This window comes from Lacerta agilis, chromosome 11 (genome assembly GCF_009819535.1).
Source record: "Lacerta agilis isolate rLacAgi1 chromosome 11, rLacAgi1.pri, whole genome shotgun sequence".
Lineage (NCBI taxonomy): Eukaryota > Metazoa > Chordata > Lepidosauria > Squamata > Lacertidae > Lacerta > Lacerta agilis.
In genome coordinates, this window is record NC_046322.1 from 9,664,617 (window position 1) to 9,678,536 (window position 13,920).

The 13,920-nt window shown below is 47.5% G+C and overlaps 1 protein-coding gene across 4 annotated transcripts in view; it reads left to right on the forward strand.

The window, feature by feature from the left end:
* Positions 1-3,344: 3,344 nt before the first annotated feature.
* The window catches only part of CTIF (cap binding complex dependent translation initiation factor), a 177,415-nt gene continuing 166,839 nt past the window's right edge, over positions 3,345-13,920 (forward strand). For 2 of the 4 annotated variants that reach the window (XM_033164255.1, XM_033164259.1), the window contains exon 1: positions 3,346-3,569. The gene's annotated coding sequence lies outside the window, so the exon portion shown is untranslated. Of the gene's footprint in view, positions 3,570-13,920 lie in introns of all 4 variants that reach the window. The other 2 variants (XM_033164257.1, XM_033164258.1) reach the window with 2 other exon arrangements.

Here is a 13,920-nt window from a genome sequence, read left to right on the forward strand (position 1 = left end):
TGGATCGGCTGGCACCAGCCTAAGGGCAGTTTAGAATAGGGGTAACTTGTTGTGGCTTCTGTAATAGGAAAAATCTGCCCTTATTCCCTTATGGGGTACACAAGAGTCTTTGCAAAGTCCTTTGCAGGTTCTCCATTGGTAGGAGTAAAAAACAAAGGCTAACCAGAGAAGATTGAGAAGCCTACCTAGGATTGTGCTGCCATCAGTTTTCCATATTCGCTTCTGGCAGCCACACGTCAAGCTACTCTTAAGCACGTAGATGTAGGGGCCCGTTAAAAAGCTGGCAGGCCCATGGTGAGCGAAGTAACTGTTTTGTGTGGGTGGGTCTGGAGTGCTAGAATTTGGGCAAAAGGTATGAAAGGGGAAAAACCCAGAACAAAAGGGTATTTTCCCCAAGTACGGATACCCACCAGAGGTGTGAGGTTGCTATGGCAACATGCCCACAAAATGCTGTGTACTGTATGAGGAGGCCTGAAATAAAGAACAGCAGGATCCAACAGTTTCAGAAGTTTCTTTCTTTTTTTAATTTAAAGACCGGCAAAGTCACTCCGAATCAAATTTGTTATATTTCCTGTACACTTGGGTCTCCAGCTGTTGTTGGACTACAACTCCCATCATCCCTAGCTAGCAGGATCAGTGGTCAGGAACAATGGGAGTTGTAGTCCAACAACAGCTGGGTACCAAAATTTGAGAATCACTGTGTTAGGCTGCAATCTTGCACCCATTCGTTTGAGAAAAAGCTCTGTTGAATTCAATGGGAGGGACTTATTTCTGAGGAGACGTGTATAGTATTGTTTTGTAAACTGACTGTGTTGTCGTTCAGTCATGTCCGACTCTTCGTGACCCCATGGACCAGAGCACGCCAGGCACGCCTATCCTTCACTGCCTCTCACAGTTTGGCCAAACTCATGTTAGTAGCTTCGAGAACACTGTCCAACCATCTCATCCTCTGTCGTCCCCTTCTCCTTGTGCCCTCCATCTTTCCCAACATCAGGGTCTTTTCTAGGGAGTCTTCTCTTCTCATGAGGTGGCCAAAGTACTGGAGCCTCAACTTCAGGATCTGTCCTTCTAGTGAGCACTCAGGGCTGATTTCTTTGAGAATAGATAGGTTTGATCTTCTTGCAGTCCATGGGACTCTCAAGAGTCTCCTCCAGCACCATAATTCAAAAGCATCAATTCTTCGGCAATCAGCCTTCTTGATGGTCCAGCTCTCACTTCTGTACATTACTACTGGGAAAACCATAGCTTTAACTATACGGACCTTTGTCGGCAAGGTGATGTCTTTGCTTTAGGAGTGCAGTATCATCCTTCCAGGCCTAGCACTAGAATTTTAGGGTCAAATCCTATGGAACAGCAGTGAGGCCCTGGGCCCAATGCAGCCTTCTGGGCTCTTCTTTCTGGCCTAACTGGCCGTGTGCCACCTCCAAGAGTGCTTTGGTGTCATGAGTGTTGTATCCACAAATCCCCATCCCGTAATTTGCCCGACCAAAGGTGGCAACCCTACTGCCAATCTAATGGCTTTCCGTTTATAAATTGATTCACACGTTCCTTTCATTCTTAACATTTCAGCTACTGCCAGTTTTCTGTATTTTCATCATTTCTGTGCTTTGATAAATACTTCCAGTTTCTTTCATCTTTGAGCTGACTCTGGTCTCTTTCCCTGGAGGAAGCTCAGTGGAGTGAAATGTCAAATCTGTTTCCAGTATACAGCTTAGGGACAAATCTCTTTACCTCGGCCAGCCTCTGGCTATTTTGGACTACAACCCCCATCAGCCTCAGCCAGGCTGAGCTGGCTGAGGCTGATGGGAATTGTAGTCCAAAACATCCTAATGGCCTTAGATTGAGAGAGGCTGGTCTAGGCCTTTGAATGACTGGATGTTTTCTCTTCCCCTGCGCTCCTGTTTGCTGCTGTTTTGTTGCTTCATCATGCTTTGCTTTTTGTGGTTTTTGTTTATTAAAGGAATGTAAATTGTACTTAACTTATTTGTGGTATTTTTGCAACTTGCCGTGGGACCACGATTAGGAGGAAAGTGGGGTTGGGTGTGGGAAAGAGATGAATAAATAACAAACCAAAAGTATTACAAGCCATGAAAATGGAATAATGCCTTCAGGCTGCAGTCCTGTACTTTTTTAAACTGAGAAGTAAGCCTCACTGAGCCCAGTGGGACCGACTTCTGAGTGCATTGGGTTTAAACTGTTTGATATAGCATATTATTAGTCTTGGTCCCACAACAGGCCAGGCCAGCAAGATGCAAATGGAGACAGGGCTCCTGCACCTTTAATAGCTGCATAGATGGAGAAATTTCAGCAGGTATCTCCTACACAACTATAACAGGGGCTTTGTCCTGTCTGCTGCCTCGCCTGCAAAATCACTTCAGGAAAACTAAATGCGTTCTGATTTCTGGCCTGCCTTCTGAGGGTGTTGCTCTGAGTGTTAATTCTAGATGCACCTCTGTTGGCAAAGAAACTCCCCTCCCTGCCATCACAAGAATCCATGTGGCCGTAAAAATTTCCAGAGCGCTTTGCATTGCTTCTTCCTTCTCCTCACAAGGCAAGCCACTGTTTTCTCAGGCTCCCCCCCTGCCCCACATCCTCACAATGCCCTTTAAGATAGGCTCCTGGGCTATCACCCCTCTTTTCTCATTATCCTTTCTAGGGACGTGGCCCTGAGAGATCAGGACATACTACAGGCTTAGGTGCCTTTAAGCAACGAGACGCAATCGCAGTGCCGGATTTACGTATAAGCTAAACAAGCTATAGCTTAGGGCCCCACTCTCTTGGGGGCCCCCCAAAAAATTAAGGGGGAAAAACAATGTATATTTCCAGAATATAAGATTAAAAAAAACAAATAAAATAAAACCTACATAGAGCAACAGTGTTTTGTGTTGTGTAGGCTCCTATGATGTAAGTAATGGCCTGCTCCCTAAAATATCACTGGTTTGCTCATTTCTATATATAGGGTGCCTACATTCTGCATGTGCAAATGGCTTTAGATACCTATTAGGTCCATAAATTACCGTATATTCAACACAAAACAGCGACAATTTGTTGTTGACAAAGGACAGCTGGACATATAAAGGGCCGCCTCATTACCTTCAGTAGTTTATAATCCTAAATCCGGCCCTGCGCAATCGCAGCGCCTGGAGGAAAAAAAGACTCTCCCAGGTGCGTCCGATCACGCACGTCCAAAATACAATCTCTCTCTCTCTCTTTCTCCTCCTCCTCCTCCTCCCCTCGAAGAGGAACTACATTTCCCAGGAAGCTTAGCGCGTCCCTTTCTTTTTTAAAGTCTATGCACGTGGCTCGTTGGGAGGAGTTGGGAACGTCACATTCCTGCATTCTCTTAGCCTGTGTCACAGGAGCCCGGTTTCTGTGTCGTTGGATAGCCTGGAAAATAAGAGCGAGTATAAGCCCTACTTCTGCCTCCACCTTCCCAAGCTCTCCCCAGTCGGGACTCATGCACCTCCAAGAAGGAATCTGACCCCCCTTCCCCCTTTCCTTCCTCCCTCGGAATCCACCCAGAGCCACCCTCTTCCTCCTCTCCAGACCAGCCTTGGCTCTCCAGAAAGGTAACCATCATCATCTGGCGCTGTTGTGGGTTTGGGCTGCTATGGGGTTAGCTGTAGGGCTGTGTGAATGCGCGGGCGCGCGCGTGAGGGTCCTTTTGTGGGCACCCGTGCTGCGCCTCGATTGCCAGCAAATGACTGGTGATGATATATATCCATGCGTACGCGCCCGACACACCACAATTCCTCCCCAGCCTGGAGGCGTTGCAATAAAAGGGAGAGGAGGGAATCCTCCCAGCACACTGGTGTCGGCGGCGGAGGCTTAATTCCTCCTTTTTTACGCATTGGATCCAACTGCGTTTCCTCGGTCGGGTCTCTTGGATCGCGCGCAGGTGATGGCGGGGGAGCCCTGTTGTGGGGAAAGCGAGGAGAGGAGGCGAAGGGCGCGCGTGTGGTGTCTTCCCATGTTGTTGTGGCGGCTGCGTGACACCCTCGTAACTCAGGCGGGGCGAGGCGGGGCTCCCCTTTGTTTTGCAACCGCTCTGCCGGGGGGGGGGGACCAAGTTGCGAGGTGTTCCTGCGTTTTTGCTGCGGGGTGGAGGGAATCTCTGCTTCAGATCAAAATAGGAAGAGCCGGTAGCAATCTTTCCCCAGCTTCCTCTCCTCCTCCTCCTCCTGCGTCTGCATAGGCCAAAACTGGAACGGAGTTTATTTTGCTTTCTTTTCTCCACCTCCCTCCCCCCCCCTCCCCAAATCGGTCCCATGTGATTCTCTCTTTCTCTCCCCACCCGCCCTTCTGCGTGGATATGTGCGTGTCGATTGCATGTTGTCTAGACTTCAACTCCCCCTCCTCCTTTTCTCCTCCCTCCCCCTTCATGTCGGCCACCCGCTTTCTCTCCCCCCAACCTCTTCGTTTCCAACCAATGCAGCTTTATGTCAGGGAAAGTCTTTTCTGATTTGCCTGGTGGCATTTATCTCAGCCCTTTTATGAAATGCATCATTCCGGCATGATCTCTCCCGAGACACACAGAGATAGGCTCCCTTGCCAGAATTTGGGCGGGGAAAGAAAGAGAATGGATGTTACTCGTAGTTGTAATTTTTCACAAGCTGCGCTGTGTGTAGTAAAGGGATGCAGACTACACCCCCCCTCTATTTAATATACCCCACCGTTTATAAATCATTGAAAGCATGTGTGTAATTTGATTTGAGCGCATATTATGCAACTAAGTATGTCTTTTTTTGTGGGGAGGGGGAGGTAGAATGAAAGATTTGTGATCTCTCCAGGATTTCCTGTGTTAAAAAGTCCTCCAGAATCATAACCCTCCTCCATTGATGATGTATCTTGAGGTCATCTTCCTCCCTCCCTCCCTCCCTTCTCCGTAATACAGGATTAATTGTTCAGAAGCTATTGTAATCCTTTTCAGCTGCCCAATGGCCCTTGCTGCTTTACACAGATTTTTCTGTCCGATTCCACTTCCACACACATTGTGCAAGGGCTTGGGATTGTTTCGCTTTGTCCAAGAGGTGATGGGGGTTCGTGCAATTTTGGTTAAATCTGGCATGTTTCAACATTGCATTATGGAAAGGAAGAGATGTGGGTTTTTAAAAATGTCATGCGTTGATACTCAGGTTTGCGGTGTTATTAAAATGCAGATCTTAGATTATCCAGATTTTCAATATTCTGGGGGTTTTAAGTGACCCAAAGGGTATCCTTTTGTTTGTGTGTGTGTGTGTGCGCACAGCACATTATGTTCAGGCAGTGCAGTTCTACACAACGCTCTGTTGGGTGACAATGTGATTTGGGGCATATCCTAGCTGGATTCCTTTTCCATATATATATATATAAAATCTAGCAGATTTCCATTAAAATAATTAGATTTAGTTTGCGCGGAAGCCGGTGGCCTCATTTTGAGTGTTAATTCTTGACGTGGCAAGAACATTTCCATTCCGAAATCCCTGATACTGTTTTTTTAATCTCACGCTGCCTTGTTACCAAGGGGGAAGGGGTTTGAGTGATAGATAAGAACAGAACAGCCCATAGCATCGTCTCCTAGTACTATCATAGAGCAGGCTAAGGTGCTTTGCCATTGGTGAAATTTCCTGCATTGTCCCATTGAATTGATCTGTGGTTACCCCAGGCATGTGAGCATAGAATTGTAGCCTTAAGATTCATCCTCTCTGCATTGATAATGGGGAGCAATCCTAGGCTGGATCAGCTTTCAGGCACGTTATGGGTGCGGTCCATTTTTTAATATATATACAGTAATATATTTTTCCTGCAGTGGTTTTTATTCTGGTGCTTCGGGGTGATTTTTGTACCTGCTGCTGCCCCTTAACTCGTCAATCTTGTAACGAGGTGCAACTCCTAGGTGATCATTCCTGCCATTCTTAGTTATGGGGAAGGATAAATGCTTCCAAAGGCCAGAAAGAGGAAGGTGAGTGGGGTGGGGGCTCTTGCTTGCTCCTAGCCTGTGCCACGTAAGAGCTTTCTGTACATGAGTTTATGCTGCAGTATTGAGGGGAAGAACAGATTGCGGGGGGGGGGGGATGGGGGGGGAACAGCTAGATCAGAGAGCAAGGCTTGCCTCCGTCCTTCCCTTCCTCTCCAGCTTCCTTCAGGGGAAACAGACCTTTGCATTTAGCAAGAGCGTCAGGAGCTGTGCAAAGAGACCTCTCTGCTTTTTATCTGCTGTATTTTAAGAGATGCTTGCCTCGATGTGGTGTCAGGTTTGTGAAATCAGGCGCCGAAATGTCCGATATCTGACGACTGGATACTGCTGCTTCTCGGTAGTCTGGTGGGCAGCCAGATTTGAATGGTGGGCTTCTGAATCGGAAACGCAAACGGCTGTTCTTCTAATCCCAAGTTCTTGTAGGTGGGTAAATTGGCAGTCTGCTAAGATAAATGAATGGAGCCCGGATACACTAGCGTGTACTGTGTTTTAGGAGCAAACCGTTTTCCCTTTTCTCGTTCAAAGTGCACTTTCTCTCAATGAGAGCTAGAAACTTGCACAGAGAAGTAATTTTGTCCTATGTGAAATGCAGTGATTTATCTAGTGTGCCTTTGCAGTACATTCAGGAAGAATTTGCTTTATGAATCCTTGTGTGTCATTAGCAAATCTTTGGGGTGGCACAGAGCACAGTGTGTTTGCTATTTCTAGACCAAACTGCTGCATTTGGCAATAGGATATAATCATAATATGGTACGTAGCCAAGGCTTGTCCTCTGATTACAGCCATGGTTAAGGAGGTGAGACCTCGGCCACACTCCCCAGGTTTGGATGACACACCATGCCAAACAAGCATATCACACTGACCTAAGAAAACCAGGGAAGAGCAAAACACCTGTGATTTTTCTCCTCGGAAACCAGCATGTTTGTGAAGTCATGCTAAGCCATACTCTGGCTTGCTCTTCAAAGCAGACCTTTGAGTTCAAAGTAGACCTTTTAGCTACCCCCACCCAAAAAAAAACACCTCTCACACATGGGTTTAAAGATGGTTAATCTCTGCATTGGCATCACCAACCATGGTTAGGCCTAACCCTGGTTTGAAGCTGCGTTTTGGTGCTGGTTAGCAAATTCTGGCTAAGAGAGCCTGGAAAACTTTTAACAGTAGGTGAGGTCAGTACTTAAGGTGATGCTTAACGGTGATTAGGAAGGATAGAGGGGAATTTGCATCTGTCATCAGGTCCCTGCAGAGGAGTAATCACAAGATATTCGGCATCTTACACCTAATCTATACCAATACCATGGTTAAAAGTAAAGGGACCCCTGACCATTAGTTCCAGTTGCGGATGACTCTGGGGTTGCGGCGCTCATCTCGCTTTATTGGCCGAGGGAGCCGGCGTACAGCTTCCGGGTCATGTGGCCAGCATGACTAAGCCGCTTCTGGCGAACCAGAGCAGCGCAATGGAAACGCCGTTTACCTTCCCGCCGGAGCGGTACCTATTTATCTACTTGCACTTTGACGTGCTCGCGGGGATTCGAACCGCCGACCTTCTGATCGGCAAGCCCTAGGCTCCTGTGGTTTAGACCACAGCGCCACCCGCGTCCCATGGTTAAGTGATGGCAAAGATAGCTATGCACATTGCTCTCAGCGTGAATCCAGAACTGGGAACTCTAGCTCTGTGAGGGGGTAAACTACAGTTCCCATGATGTGTGTGTGTGTGTGTGTGTGCTTGCTTGTGCCTTAAATGTATAGTGTGCATACAGTCTTACAGTTGTAGCCCCAGACACTGATGTCGCTGGGAAAGCTAATGTAGACCTTGCTGTTTTCTTTTTCTATTTAAAACGTTTCTGTACCATTCTTACTCTAAACCTGGTGCCTTCCAGCTGCTTTGGACTACAACTCCCATCAGCTGCAGTCAGCACTGTCATGATGACTTTTGTAGTCCAAAACATCTAGAAAGCACCAGGTTGGGGGGGGGGAGGGCTGAGTGTGAACCTATCTGGAAAGGGAATAAGAACCAGGTCTTAAAATATTTTAAAACAAAAGTTCAACAACTCTTGCTAATAAATATACTGCAACCAAGCTAGGAATGACCAACCCAGGAGTGCCTTAGTAATTAAAGGAATTCTAAGCAGTAGGTCCTGAAAACTCATCGGAGGAGAGGGGATTTCACATATCTGGTGCCCCCGCAGGATGCATTGCTGCATAGTGTTCCTCCGCAGGTCGTAGTTCAGCCAATGGAACTACCATATTTTTCGCTCCATAGGGCGCACCGGACCATAGGGCGCACCTCGTTTTTAGAGGAGGAAACGAGAAAAAAAATATTTTTCTGGTTTTCCTCCTCTAAAAGCCCTGTTTTTTTTGAGGATCATCTAAAAGTTTTGCAGCTTTTTTTGCAAAGGGGGAAAAGCAAAGCTCCTTTTGCAAAGGGGGAAAAGCAAAGAGGAAAAGCTCTGTTTTTATGGGGCTCAACTCACATTTCTGTAGCTTCTAAAGGAAAGGGAGCCTTTTCTACAGTTTCCAGACAGATAATCTAATCAGCCAGTCACATGTAGCTGGGGAAACAAACAACCTCCTTCTGCAGCACATTCAGCAAAGGAGGGCGGGGCTGAAAGGGAGCTGGGAACTCTTATCTCTCTCTCCCGATCTCTTGCTGTTCAGCTGCTCAGCAGGGTCCTTTCAACACCCCCTTTTCTCTTTGTAAAATAAAAAGCATTATCCTCTTTTGGCCCCTGGGCAATTCAGCTCCAGGGACCACCACCCGCTCCATAAGACGCACAGATATTTCCCCTTACTTTTTAGGAGGAAAAAAGTGTGTCTTGTGGAGCAAAAAATACTGTACTTCTTTCCCAAATACCTTGTCTGAAACTAAAAGACCCTTACTTGTCGCAGGGAGAGGAATGAGCCTAGGGGCTGGACCACTTTGATTGGTGGTAAATGAAACTGCCTTTCGCAAAGTCAGACCATTTGTCCATCTAGCCCAGTGATGCCTGTTCTGACTGGCAGCAGTTCTCCAGTTTCTCAAGGCGAGAAGGGCTCCCCCCCCCCCCCCCCGGCGCACCAGATATACCTGGCCCTTTTTAATTGGTGATGCACCGGGGACCTCCTGCAGAAGAATCATATGTTTGACCACTGAAATCCTGTCTATTATTTTTATTTTATTTTATTTTTAATCAACTTTTACCCCCAAAGGAGCCCAGGGTAGCAAACAAAGGCTAAAACAAAAACATCCTTAAAACTATTGCAATGTAGATGCAGACCTGGAAAGCCCTCCACTCTAAAGGCTCCTGGGAAGAGGGAAGTTTTTAAGTAGGCACTGAAAAGAGGACAGAGCTGGCCCCCAACCTTCAATGGGAGGGAATTCCAAGGGCCTGGATCCTATACTGTGTGGGGGACAGACCTCCTGATAATATGGTATCAGAAGGAGGCCGTCCGCAGAGGTATCTGCAGGAGACCCGTCGACTGGGTATATAGTGAAAGTATGTGGAATCTGCAGGCCTAGTTAGTTATGATTTTATTAAGTTTCTTTATCGTCTTTCATCCGAGGATCACAGGGTAGTTTATTTGTGCTGGGAGCATCAGCCAAAAACGCCTCTCTGGAATGGGAGAAATGTCCTCCACCCATTTTCATATCATACACTTTTTTCTAAAAAATAATAATACATTTTTATTAAATTTGCACTTTAAACAGGCATTGCAGAGCTAACAGGTGGCGTCGGGTCACACATTCCACTTGCTAGCCCCCACGTCTTGCAGTGGCATTCTCATAATCGCAGAAATCTCAGCCAACTGTGCCAATAAGTCTTGGCTGAATCAACGGATAGATCAGTGCAAATTTGCATGCGGGAAAAACCAGTGAGTGGTATCTACTGTAGTGCTAAGTGAACATTCCATCGGTGCGAGGATTCCTGCTTGCAGAATGGAACCTCATTTCTCTGCTTTCCCCCCAGCAGGGCTGGGAGACATATCATCCAAAACCGGTTAGAATTCCATATCGGTTTCATAATTGTTGACCTGGCGATATATCGTGAATCGTGGTTTGTGGGGTCTGTGCTATGTAAAAAAATAATCATGGTATGGGAAAAAACAATGAAGCTAGTCAGTGCCTCTCCATAGCTCCATCCTTGTTTCATACATCATGATATAACATTATAGTGTGACTAGTGCTTTAAACCCGTTAAATTAACGGGCGCTAGAACATTCCTTCCGGCGTCTCTTCCGTCGCTCTCTCTCCTCTGCCGCTTCGCTTCTGCCCGTGCTCCCTCGACTACCTTCCGGTCTCCCACCCGGCCGCTCCAGCCATGGGTCCCCCCGGCTCCCTCGCCGTGCGGCCTTTCCGTTCCGCCCGCCGGCTCCCTCTCTGCCTCGCCCGCCATGCTTCGTGGCTGGGCCGCCCCCAGGAAAGAGCCGCCTGGGGGTTTCTGCTCGATCCCTCGGAGATCCCGTAGCCCCTGCGCTCCCTTGCTCCCACCTGGTAGGCGCCGTAGTTGCTCTCGGGGTTGCTGAGTGGAACGCGGCGCCCGAAGTCTCTGCATTCCAAGTCCCAACGGCTGTAAGTGGGGCACATGTGCAGTAGCGCAATCCCACGGACACAGGGACTGGACGCAGAGACACTTGCACTTTATTATTGTAGATGTTTATATATAATATGTTGAAAACAAAATATTTTCTACTCCACAGCTGTGTTCCAGGGGTTCCCCAACAACAACAACTGCCTTCTGGAGCAAATTTGGGGAGAGTGCCAGTGGGGTGGGGAGTTCCTGTTGCTTAAGTGGAAATAGATGATGCTGATGGGATGCACCATTCCAACACCCATATTTATGAAGAAAACACATTTTTCTTCCTCCACCTGATGGGTTTCCAGGTGTTGTCAGACTCCCCCTCCTGTCATCATCCGAAGGGCTGAAGGTTGGGGAACTCTGGCGTACATTCTTCCTATTCTTCACGGGTCCCTGTGTGAATACAATTAGATATTTAAACTTGGGATAAAAGAAAATGAACACTGCCTCCCGTGTTCCCAACATCGTTTTGTGCCTCTTTTGCCCGTTACTCGGTACATTCCATCTCTGAGGAGACCTGAAATGTTTGCAAGCCAGATTAATACCTCAACAAGGCAGTATCCATTACGATATGTAATGCTTTCCCTTTGTCCCGAGTTGAAATATCTGTTGTGTTTTCTGTAAGTGCCCCTCGAGCAGTGTGTTGCTTGAAATGTCCCAATTGGATTTTTAAAGGATTTAACAGGTTCAGTTAATTTATGTCGCCTTGGATCGGTACGTTGCAGCAAACTCTGGGCTACGCGTGCAAGATACCGTTGCTGTGTAGAATGCAGATTTGAATCTTGCTATTTTTGTAAGATCAGGCAAAGAATAGCAGGTAAGTTCAGTATCCTTCCGTTTGGGAACGTGTGTTGCTGAATCCGTGGTCTGGCTCACTTGGCATCAACGGCTTTCGCGTTGCCATAGTAGCCCCTTGAGGATTCCCCCAGAGGAAGAGATTTCTGATCCTGGTTATGATGGTGCAATCAACACTGAATCCACAGCTACTCCGATGACGTCAGCATGGTTACGTCAGCCTGTCAGGATCTTGCCCTGCTAAACAAAGCCTTCCTGAGTTACATGGCTGCTCTTTGTCTTTGGTCTCTGTGCATTTAGAATTCATTTATCTCCCCCCCCCCCCAAGAATCCTAGGAACTGTAGTATTCCTCACCTGGAATACTGTGTCCAGTTCTGGGCACCACAGTTCAAGGAGGATACTGACAAGCTGGAACGTGTCCAGAAGAGGGCAACCAAAATGGTCAAAGGCCTGGAAACGATGCCTTATGAGGAACGGCTTAGGGAGCTGGGTATGTTTAGCCTGGAGAAGAGAAGGTTAAGGGGTGATATGATATGATAGCCGTGTTCAAATATAGAGGATGTCATATAGAGGAGGGTGAAAGGTTGTTTTCTGCTGCTCCAGAGAAGCGGACACGGGGCAATGGATTCAAACTACAAGAAAGAAGATTCCACCTAAACATTAGGAAGAACTTCCTGACAGTAAGAGCTGTCCGACAGTGGAATTTGCTGCCAAGGAGTGTGGTGGAGTCTCCTTCTTTGGAGGTCTTTAAGCGGAGGCTTGACAGCCATCTGTCAGGAATGCTTTGATGGTGTTTCCTGCTTGGCAGGGGGTTGGACTGGATGGCCCTTGTGGTCTCTTCCAACTCTATGATTCTGTGATTCTATTCTTTACAGTCCCCAGCATCCTTAACAAACTATAGTTGGATTCTTTGGGTGAAGTCAGGTGCTTTAAATGAATAATAACAATAATTTATTATTTATACCCCACCCATCTGGCTGAGTTTCCCCAGCCACTCTGGGCGTTTCCCAATCAAGTGTTAAAAACAATGGTATGTATGCTTCCTTTCTGTAGTGAGGTGAGCTTCTCTCACTTTTGTGCACGCATGTTCTCCTGCTGAATCTTTTTGGTTTTTTACCTAGTGTTGCACGCCACCTCAGTCTCCCGAGATTCCTGGGGTTCCAGACTCATACCCAGGATTTGTGTTTCCTTTTGGCAGTGAGGCAGAGCGAAGACTGTGGTGTCTTTACGATATATGGTTTACACATATATACAACCTGAGCCTACGATTGAGCGGTTCACATCATTAACACTCCAAGAGGGCCTTGCTTCTCCCATAGTTGTAGCCTTTTCAAAAAGAGCAATGTGCCTCTTTTCAAGGTTGGTAAAGGTAAAGGGACCCCTGACCATTAGGTCCAGTCGTGTCCGACTCTGGGGTTGCGGCGCTCATCTTGCGTTACTGGCCGATGGAGCGGGCGTACAGCTTCCGGGTCATGTGCCCAGCATGACTAAGCCGCTTCTGGTGAACCAGAGCAGCGCACGGAAACGCCATTTACCTTCCCGCTGGAGCAGTACCGCTGGAGCGGCTTTGTCATGCTGGCCACATGACCCGGAACCTGAACGCCGTCTCCCTCGGCCAGTAACGCAAGATGAGCGCCGCAACCCCAGAGTCGGACACGACTGGACCTAATCGTCAGGGGTCCCTTTACCTTTTTATTCCTTGGAAAGTTGTTTTGATCTCTGGCTTTCCAGCCTGTATCCCTCTAGGTCACATCACAGCAAATTCTGACCCTCTCAAACTCCAGCTTTGATCTTTTAAGAATTGGAGAAGGAGCCCCATCCATTTCCTTTGTTCTCTTAATTGCCCATCACCCAGGTGATTACCCAAATCCGGGAAGCTTGCCTGGTTTGTTCCTCTTTATCAACTCTATCGCCAGATGGTGATGTTTAGCTTGGTGATAGATTGCAATGTTGAAAACCTGACATCGCCCAGCCCTAGAGTAAATCCTACCCAAGTCCAGAATATAGTCCCTAAGACAGTTGGATGGTGTCTTGTATGCCTCCTTCCAGCAGCTCCCACAGCCAGGCTGGTGCCAAACGCATTGCTCTGCTTTCCTTTGAACCACATCGTGTGTGTGTGTGTGTGTGTGTGTGTGTGTGTGTGTGTTCTTGTTCTTGTTCTTGTTGTATGCGCAGCCCAGGACCTCCAGGCGCGCTGCCCAGGCCTGCGCCCCAGAGAGGTCACAATGCTAATGTGGCGGTTTGACTTCACCCCCTGGAGAACACTCCTTTGTGTCTCAAGACAGACGGATGCCAACAGCCACCCACCAGGGAAGTTGGTGCATGTCCTTATCATGGGGGTATTCAGTATTTGGAGCTGCCTTTTAGTGGCTCAGACAGTAGTTGAATTCTTCTACAGGGAGAGAGAGAAAACAAAAACCAGCACCTGCAGTTTGAAGGGATGCAGTCCAGGAAAGTCCTGTCCCACTTTATTTTTTCTGATTTCCAACCTGCTTTGTAACGAAGGGTAGGGGAGGAAGGCTGAGAAACACCTTTCTTTTTTTAAAAAAAAAAATCCTCTGTAAGTTGCAGCAGTTCCTGCCATCTGGATATGCAAATGCTCATGCAGGATTTTG